Below are 8,500 nucleotides of genomic sequence, written 5' to 3'. Positions count from 1 at the left end.
AAACAATAATAGCAGTCCAACTGACTACTACAAGAATAAGGAAGTTGTCTGCCCAGGAGCCATCAAGGTAAGTGGTTGGGTCCCCGCAGGGCTTCTAAGACTAAGACTCAAGGGGAATACACGAGCAGGCATGTGGTCTGACTGGTGACCACGTTGGTCACCAATAAGGGAAAGTGGGGGGGAAAACATCAATGAAGTTGTGAGCTAAATCTGACCACGTTCAATACACTCCTGTGAACCTGGGTTGAGACCTGGATGGCCAGCAGTATGGCAAGACCTGGAGACTCCTGGGCCCAGAGACAGTGACTTGGCCACAGAAGACTAGAGCAGAGAGTGAAGCATCCAGCTGATAAGAAGTGAGGAGAGAGGCACAAGAACACCCATCCTTGCAGACAGTACCCACTTGACTTGGCTTCAATGGCTGGATGATCATAACTCAACTAGAAGAAAGAAGAGGGAAAAAAGGGTAATCTGATGCAATTTGATGAACCTGACCTATACCTATGGATGTAGCAGCTCAAAAGAGGGAACAAAGCTTTACAGTGAGGATTATTCCCACCCCCTCAGTACACAGGGTTGACAGGGATGGGCAACTTAGACATTGGCTATCCAAAATGGGGGTCTACAAAGGCAAGAAGTGACTGGCTTTTAAGCTTTCAAGAGGGAGCCTAGAGCCAGAGGGTACGCAGGAAGGTAAAGTCTCCACTGAGTGGTTTTCAATCTGTCTGGATGGGGCTGATGAAAGGAGATGTGGATAAGACTCATGTGGTACAAAAGCGAATAATTGCTATCAGGACTGACTGTGAGGGTTGGAAATGCAAAGGGAGACATTTTGTAACAAAAGGAGTGGAGTAGTTGATTGTGCAGTCCAGGAGTGGAGGTCCCTGGGATTATCAAGAGAGAAGAGAGGAGTGTGGGACCCTATCCAGAGAAACAGTGACACCAGAGATGCAGGCCGAGACAATGACATGGAGAGATAGAGAAATGACATGTACTCTTGACCCAAGAAGGGAGAGGGGATGTGTACTAACGACCAGGGGGCAGGCTTGTGGGTGTACCCTTTGGTTGTTTGATGAGGCATGGAGGGGATTGTAATCATGGCAATGAAATGAAATATGATAGGATGAATATAAAGCTAATGTTCTCCCATGTAAACTAACATAATTCACAATTAAACATTAAAAAAAAAAAATACTGAATGAGAGGCCATAGACTGATTTCCCTCCACATACGCAGCCTGGTTGGGCTGGGTCTTCCTGCTAATAACCCAGATGTCTTTACCCGTACTCCTACCTTCCTGGCTGCATCCTCGAATGCTCATCTTACTGCTCTTTTCCAGCCCTGACACACCACTACCCTGGCCCCTGGGATACCTCAGCTGCCTCTGTTTGGTTTTCTCTTCTTCCATCTGGGAGTTCAAGGCAGAAATTCAGTCCTTGCACTTCTGCAACATGCTGTGCTTCCTGTGAAGGAACAATGCAGACCTCAGGAGGACAGGGCTGGGGTGGGTGGATGGGTAGGTGACATGAGATACTTCTGCTTCCTGCTGTTAGTGCTCTGTGGAGACCAACCCCCTATCCCATCTGCCACCAGCTTATGTGTGCATCTAGTGGTTTTGTGAAATGGGTGTGGCAGGCCTGGCTCTGATCCCTGGCTATGCCACTCACTGTTACTGGGACCCACTGTGTCCCCTCCCAGCTTCTTTCCCTGTAATGTGGTAGGGGTGGTGAGGGGGGTAACATGAGTACCTGCCTCCTAGAAATGTATTGTGAAGATTAGGGAAATCACCAAGGGAATGGTTGAGTCCATATGCACAAACATACACCTTGTCATCAGATTTCCCCAATTCCAATTTTCCAGTTCCAATTTTGGGGCCTCTGGTCCTAAAAATGAGATAGATAAGCATTCCAGAGATAGAGATATGAATGGATAATTAGTTGGATGAATGGAATGATAATGGGTGAATGGAGAGAGATGGATGTTTGGATGGATGATGAGTGGGTAGATAGATGGATGAATGGTCAGGAGCATGGGTAGATGCCTAAATGACAAGACAGATGAGTGTATAGGTAGCTGAAGAGAAGAATGAAAAGCATAGAATAAAATCCAGCTGAAGGAATTTAGTGGACAAACTAGCAAATGAATGATTATATTAGTATGCGAGAGAGTTGTACTTAGCACCATGGTCTGAGGTTGGAAGATTACTGTCTGGTCTCTTCAATTTACTGAAGAGTGTGAGGACTGTGTGTCTGAGATTTGCCACCATGGCATTCTCTACTCTCCCAGAATGCAGGGACAGGGAGCTGGGAAGGGGAGACAGGGCAAGGCACCAGAACTACCTCTTACCTCTGTGTCTCACTGTCTTTCTCAGTGCAGCCTCAGGATCCTCAATGGCTCTGCAGGGGAAGAGCCACGGGGCCCATGAGAAGTCATCAAGGGCACTGAATTTAAGAAAGATCATAGTCAGATCATGTCACGTATTGTGGGCAATGGCCTGGATTATTGCTTACTACAAGTCTGGTGAAGACATAGGAGGGATGCAGCCCAACTTCAGGTTCATAAGGTTTTTGTGCTGTGGCATGAGTGGACTTCTGTGGGGCAACAATGGAGACTGAGCAACCAGAAATACCTTGCTTTTTGTTTAAGGTCTCCTCCAGGCGTACTTTCTCTCCATTCACTGGAAAACAGTGAAACATTCAGGCTTCAGGGACAGAGTGTGCCCAAAGGCACATAGGTTTTTCCACAATCCATAATGTGGACACCCTGAGGCAAGCCCCCTCCCTTTGTGCCCACCCTTTCCATAAGCACCCAAGGACCCTGACATTTACAAATGGTGGTTTGAAAATTCTGCAGAAAGCACATGCTTTCACTAGGGGAGGCAGAAATAAAGACATCATAAGGTGGATAAGGGCTGTAAAGGAAGTGCCAACAGTGAGGGGGAATGTGACTAGATAAAAGCACAGTGCAGTCTTCAGGTGGGTCAACTAGGTAAGGTGTCTCTAAGAGGTAATATTAGAGTTGAATGGTCACATGAGGTAGTGGGAATCTGTCTGCAGTCTCTAGGGGACGAGTGCCCCACACACAGGGAGGCAAGAGCTCTTTGAGGGGTATCTCAGGAACAACCTCACCAGCAGAGTAGGAGATTGTCGAAGCTAGAGCCGAAGGGGGCATGGGAGTCCATTGGGTCTTATGGGGTATGGTGAGGACTCTGGGTGTCTGGAAGATTGGGTTCAGGGGCCAGGGGGTATTGTAGGGAGCCCTGGGTATCCCCAGCACATACCTGAGTCTAGTTCCTTCTGCAGGGCCTCCCAGAGGGCCTGGGTCTCTTCCATCTCTTCACTGGCTTTCTTTTTGGCTGGACCAAAGATAGGAGGCCAGACACTATGTGAGTGAAGATGCCCGTCTTGCTCTCCCTTGCAAACCTACAGGAGCCTAAACTGCAGAGCAACAGAGGCCCTTTCAGGACCCAAGACCTTTTTGCTGAGCTTGTCTGCCAGCAGAGCAAGCATCACAACAAGTGTGTGTCTGGACAGTATCACAGGTTCCCATACATAGCTAATGCTTTGCTGTCAGTCTTGAAATTCTTAGTAATCTTTTAACAAGGGGCCCAGATCTTCCTTTCCCACTGGACCTTGCAAACCATATGACTGCTACTGGCTGGCAGCTGCAGTGGAGGTCCTTGAGCTCACCTTGTTGAAACTCCTCAATCCAGTTAATCAGCACTTCAATCCGAGGTTCCAGGCTTCCAGCTACAGAGGCAAAAAAAAAAGACAACTGAACTGAAGATAATAGGACTGACTGTCCAGAACAGGCAGAGGTGGGGTGGGCATCAGCCCTATGTCTCTGCTGCTTTCATTTAATACAAATCTACTGAACCCGTACTATTAGTGGGTTCAGTATTTGCCCTCAGGGATATGATTTAGGTTGGCAAGACAGGGGACAGGCAAATAGATAAGGAATTGAGTCAGGAACTGGTCACTGCTGTCAAGAGAAATAAACTAGGGCAAGGAGTGGGCAGTGCTTCTGCAGATGCAGGAAGGCTTCCTGGAGGCCCCAAAACAAATGAGGAGAGTAGGCCCTGCAGCTCTTTATAAGGTGGAAATGAGGCCAGAAGGAGTCTGGTGTGCAATAAAGTGGGTGAGGTACAGGGAAAGGATGGGGGTGAGTTGCAAATGACAAAGCAGCTGAATTTAATTCTCAGTACAATAGAAGCCAAATGTGTGACAAGGGGGTTGGGACAGAGTTTGGGGAAAATTTTTTTGCCTTCTATTCCTTTATAAATTTAAACCATGAGGCCATGTTATTAGCTCAAAGATTTAAAATCCAAGACAGTGAACGAGATCATTCTCCATGCTATGAATTGTGGGGCTGACAACCGTACCTACACCTGCCTGACCCCAAACACCAGATAAGTCTCAGACACAGAGGAGACTGTGACCTTTTTGAAGCTTTTTCACCATTTCCATTGTCTTAAATTTTCTGAGGACTTGGTTTGCCCTGTGGAAACAAAACCAACACTCTCAGAAGTAAGTATGAAAGGCCTGAGGCTAGGTTGGATTACTGAGGTGTGGGGTGAGATGAGCTAAGGGAAGTCTCCAACCAGACTGCTGTCCCATTCCTTGTCCTGCAGTAGAAATGAATTGGTTTACTGGCTAGCTTTTCTCTAAAGGGTAAAACGATACCACCGTTATGCCCCTTAATAAAACATACCTTCGTTACTGATGCTGTTCAAAGTTATGTCAATGTTTGCCAATGAAATAATAAGAGAAATATAAAAACACAGTGTCACCCACTAAGGATTCTTGGTCAAAAAAAGAAAAAGAAAGAAACCTTTATTTAAGCCTCTGTGTCTAAATGCCATTTCAGAAGAAATACAAGGACCCAAGAACATATGGTATGTAGTGAAATGTCATATGGAGCTGTAATTAGCAACATGTTTGTTGGTGTGCTTATGAGTCAGTTCCGATTCATAGCAACCCTGCATAGGGTTTCTGAAGGTATAAATCTCTACAGGAGCAGAAAGCTTCATCTTTCTCCTGTGGGACAGCTGGTAGTTTTGAACAGCTGACCTTGAGGTTAGCAGCCTGATTTGTAATCATTATGCCACCAGAGCTGTTGTTAAGTGCTGTCAAGTCAGCTCCATTTCATAGCGACCTTACCCACAACAGAACAAAACGCTACCTAGTTTTATACTATCCGCATTCATTGTAATGATTGTGCCCATTGTTGCAGCCACTGTCAAGCATTTCGTTTGGGGGGTCTTCCTTTTGGTCAATAACCCCGTACTTTACCAAACATGATGTCCTTTTCCAGGAACTATTCCTTCCTGTTGGCTAAAGTATATGAGATGAACTCACACAATCCCTGTTTCTTAGGGGCATCTGGCTGTATTTCTTCCAACACAGATTTCTTTGTTCTTCTGGAAGTATATGGTATATTCAATATTATGTACATGATCATCATGAGCACAATTAACTGTTCTGGAATTCCCATTCTTCACAATGTTTGTTATGGTTAACACAGTCAAATGCCTTTGCATAGTCAATAAGGCACAAGTAAACATCTTTCTGGTATTCTCTGCTTTTAGCCAAGATCACCTGATGTCAGAAATCATATCCTTTGTTCCACACTCTTTTCTAAATCTGACTTGAATTTTTGGAAACTCCCTGTGTATGTGCTGTTGGAACCATTTTTTGAAATATCTTTAGCAAAATTTTATCTACAAATGATATCAATGATACTGTTCAATAGTTTCCTCATTCTTTGAAACACCTTTCTTTGGAAAGGGCATAAATATGGATCTCTTCCAATCAGTTGGCCACTTAGCTGTCTACTAAATCTCTTGGCATAGATGAGTGACGGTCTCCAGTTCGTTGAAACATTTCCATTTGTATTCCATCAATTCCTGAAGCCTTGATTTTTGGCCAACGCCTTCAGTGCAGCTTGGACTGCCTTCAATACCATCAGTTGTTGATCATCAGGTTTATCTCTTGAAAAGACTGAACACTGACCAGTTCTTTTTGGTACAGTGACTCTCATTATTCCTTCTATCTTCTTCCGATGGTTCCCTTCTGCGTCATTCAATATTTTAGAGATTACAGTAGGCACTTCCATTCATTTGTCTTTTTATCCTTAGGGCGTCAAGTCCTACTCTAAGTGATTTGCCTGTGTAAACTTGTATCGCTGCTCAACAATTTGGTTGGTACAGGTGGGTCTGAGGCAACAACCAACATGTGCACCGATGAGAACATTTTATGGTTACAGTCATACACACAGTTTTAGAAATGTTTCCACTCTCCCTCTTGTTGGCTTCGATTCCTGAATTCCAGTACAATGTGACAGAGCTGCATGCCCCCTCTCCTTGGTGGCAGGAGAGAGATGCTTGGCTCCGGGATGGCTCTGGGACCACAAGGAAGAAGGGGTGTGCACTGGCTGTAGGATGAGGGAACTTCAGCTGTGGATTCCCTGGAGTGTGCACTTCAGGGGAAATGGCCCTTTTGTATGTTTGGAAATTCTCATGAGCCCCACCCGAAACACCTCATCAAAAACTCGATGGAAGAAACATTGTGTGAATAAAATTAATCCAATCTAGGTCAACTATCAACACTCACGGAAGCAGTCAAGAAATCCGACGACGTATTGCTTACGCAAATCTGCTGTACAAGACCTTTTTTAAGTGTTGAAGAACAAAGATGTCAGCTTGAGGACTAAGGTGTGTCTGACCCAAGCCATGATATTTCCAATAACCTCATATGCCTGTGAAAGCTTGACAGTGAGTCAGGAAGACCGTAGAAGAACTGATGCTTTTGAGTTATGGTGTTGGAGGAGATTATAGAAAGTGTCATGGGTTGCCCATAGAACCAATAGATCTGTGTCAGAAGATGGACAGCCAGAGTGCTTCTTGGAGGCCAAGATGGCCAAACTTAGTCTCTCAGACCTCCGACATATTGTCAAGAGGGACCAATCACTGGAGAAGGGTATCATGTTTGGTAAGGTGAAGGGTCAGAGAAAAAGAGGAAGACCCCCAACGAGATGGATTGGCCAAGTGGAGCATCGATGGACTCAAGTGTGGCAACGGTAGTGAAGTTGGCCCAGGATCAGGCAGTGTTTCGTTCTGCTGTGCGTAAGGTCTCTATGGGTCAGTGCTGACTCGATGGCACCTAACAACAACAACAAGGTGTTGGGTATCTTCCTCTCTGAAGAAGAATCCAAGGTTTTATAATAAAGAGTCGTTCTCAGGCACCTCCATCCCCAAGAAAACACGGCCCGCCTCTGGCTCCAAGCACCCTACAGGGCTGAGAGGCCCTCTCAGGCGCACCCCAAGCCTTCTCTAGCACGGCTCCCGAGGAGACGACCCCCTTTGCCCTCCGACCACTACCTGCGCTCTTTTCAGACTGGTCCATGCCTCCTGCAGGTTCCGCATTCGAAGGCCCCAGCCTTCCCGCCATTTCCTCTCAGTTCTGAGGTGCTGCTGCTTTCCGAACCTCAACAAGTGATTTGACCAAACCTTGCCTGGTGCGGGATTCTGTAGCATGCCTGCGCAGTACACTAAATAGCTGCCATTGCCTCTTGAGTGAAGGCGAGGATGGGAGGTTGGAGTAATAGTTCCAGCTTGCGCAAGCCTGCGTAAGAAGCCTGAACCCTTTGCCTGGCAACTATAACGCATGCGTAAAGCCTGGAGGTCAACAAAACCAGTTTTGACTAGACCAGGACAGGGTGTAGCCTTCTAGGCTTGCTATTGTTCAGTTCAGGAGCCAATATTCTGCGCATGTGTAAAGCTTCGATAGGCGAGCTCTAATTTTGTCTCTCTGGCTCTGCGCAGGGGTAGGAGTCGAAACTGCGCTCAGAGACTGGGATAGTACAGATGGCTTTGAGGCAGGATGTGGGGACTCACAGAGACAAAGGGAAACAAGGAGAGAACTACAGAGATGTGTGTGTGTGTGTGTGAAAGAGAACACACTAAAACAGGAAAGGATACTCTCAAGGGCCACCCCAATCAATGAGGGAGGACCTTGGAGCCACGCCCATACACAGAGTGCCCACCAGAATCCCCTACAAGCCCTTGGTTCTCCTGCAGGTAGTGTCGGTACTCTGAGGATGTTTGTTCTCCCCAGGACCGCTGTGCCCATGCCCTGGAATCCATGGGCACAGGCCACACGTCGAGACCAACAACCTCCCTGCAACCACATTGGGCGTGTGGGCAGGCCGGGGAGCAAGCAGGCAGGACTGTGTTGTTCTGACCTTTATGCAGGGTAAGAGGAGATGTTTGCCGAATTCTCCCGGAGCAGAGAGTCACTTTCAGCTACTGTGTTGGAGGCAGTGTTTGAGAATGTTCCAGAGTTTAAGAGATCATTCCTTCTGGCCCCCATGGCAGGCCATGCAGGGACGCTTCCAAAGGTCCCTGGCCTCCCTGAGGTCCCTAGCCTTCTGATCCACTGCTGACCAGGCGTTGTTGTTGTTGTTGTCAGGTGCCATCGAGTCGGAACCGACTCATAGCGAC

General features: G+C 46.8%; 1 pseudogene; it reads right to left on the bottom strand.

Annotated features, from left to right (window-relative positions):
* Positions 1-7,448, bottom strand: part of LOC102830303 — a 16,616-nt pseudogene extending 9,168 nt beyond the window's left edge.
* Between the last annotated feature and the right edge of the window lie 1,052 nt (positions 7,449-8,500).

The sequence above is a fragment of the Chrysochloris asiatica genome, unplaced genomic scaffold (assembly GCF_000296735.1).
Source record: "Chrysochloris asiatica unplaced genomic scaffold, ChrAsi1.0 scaffold00245, whole genome shotgun sequence".
NCBI classification, from domain to species: domain Eukaryota; kingdom Metazoa; phylum Chordata; class Mammalia; order Afrosoricida; family Chrysochloridae; genus Chrysochloris; species Chrysochloris asiatica.
The sequence above is the reverse complement of the archived record's forward strand: the minus strand, read 5'-3'. Positions and strand labels throughout refer to the sequence as shown.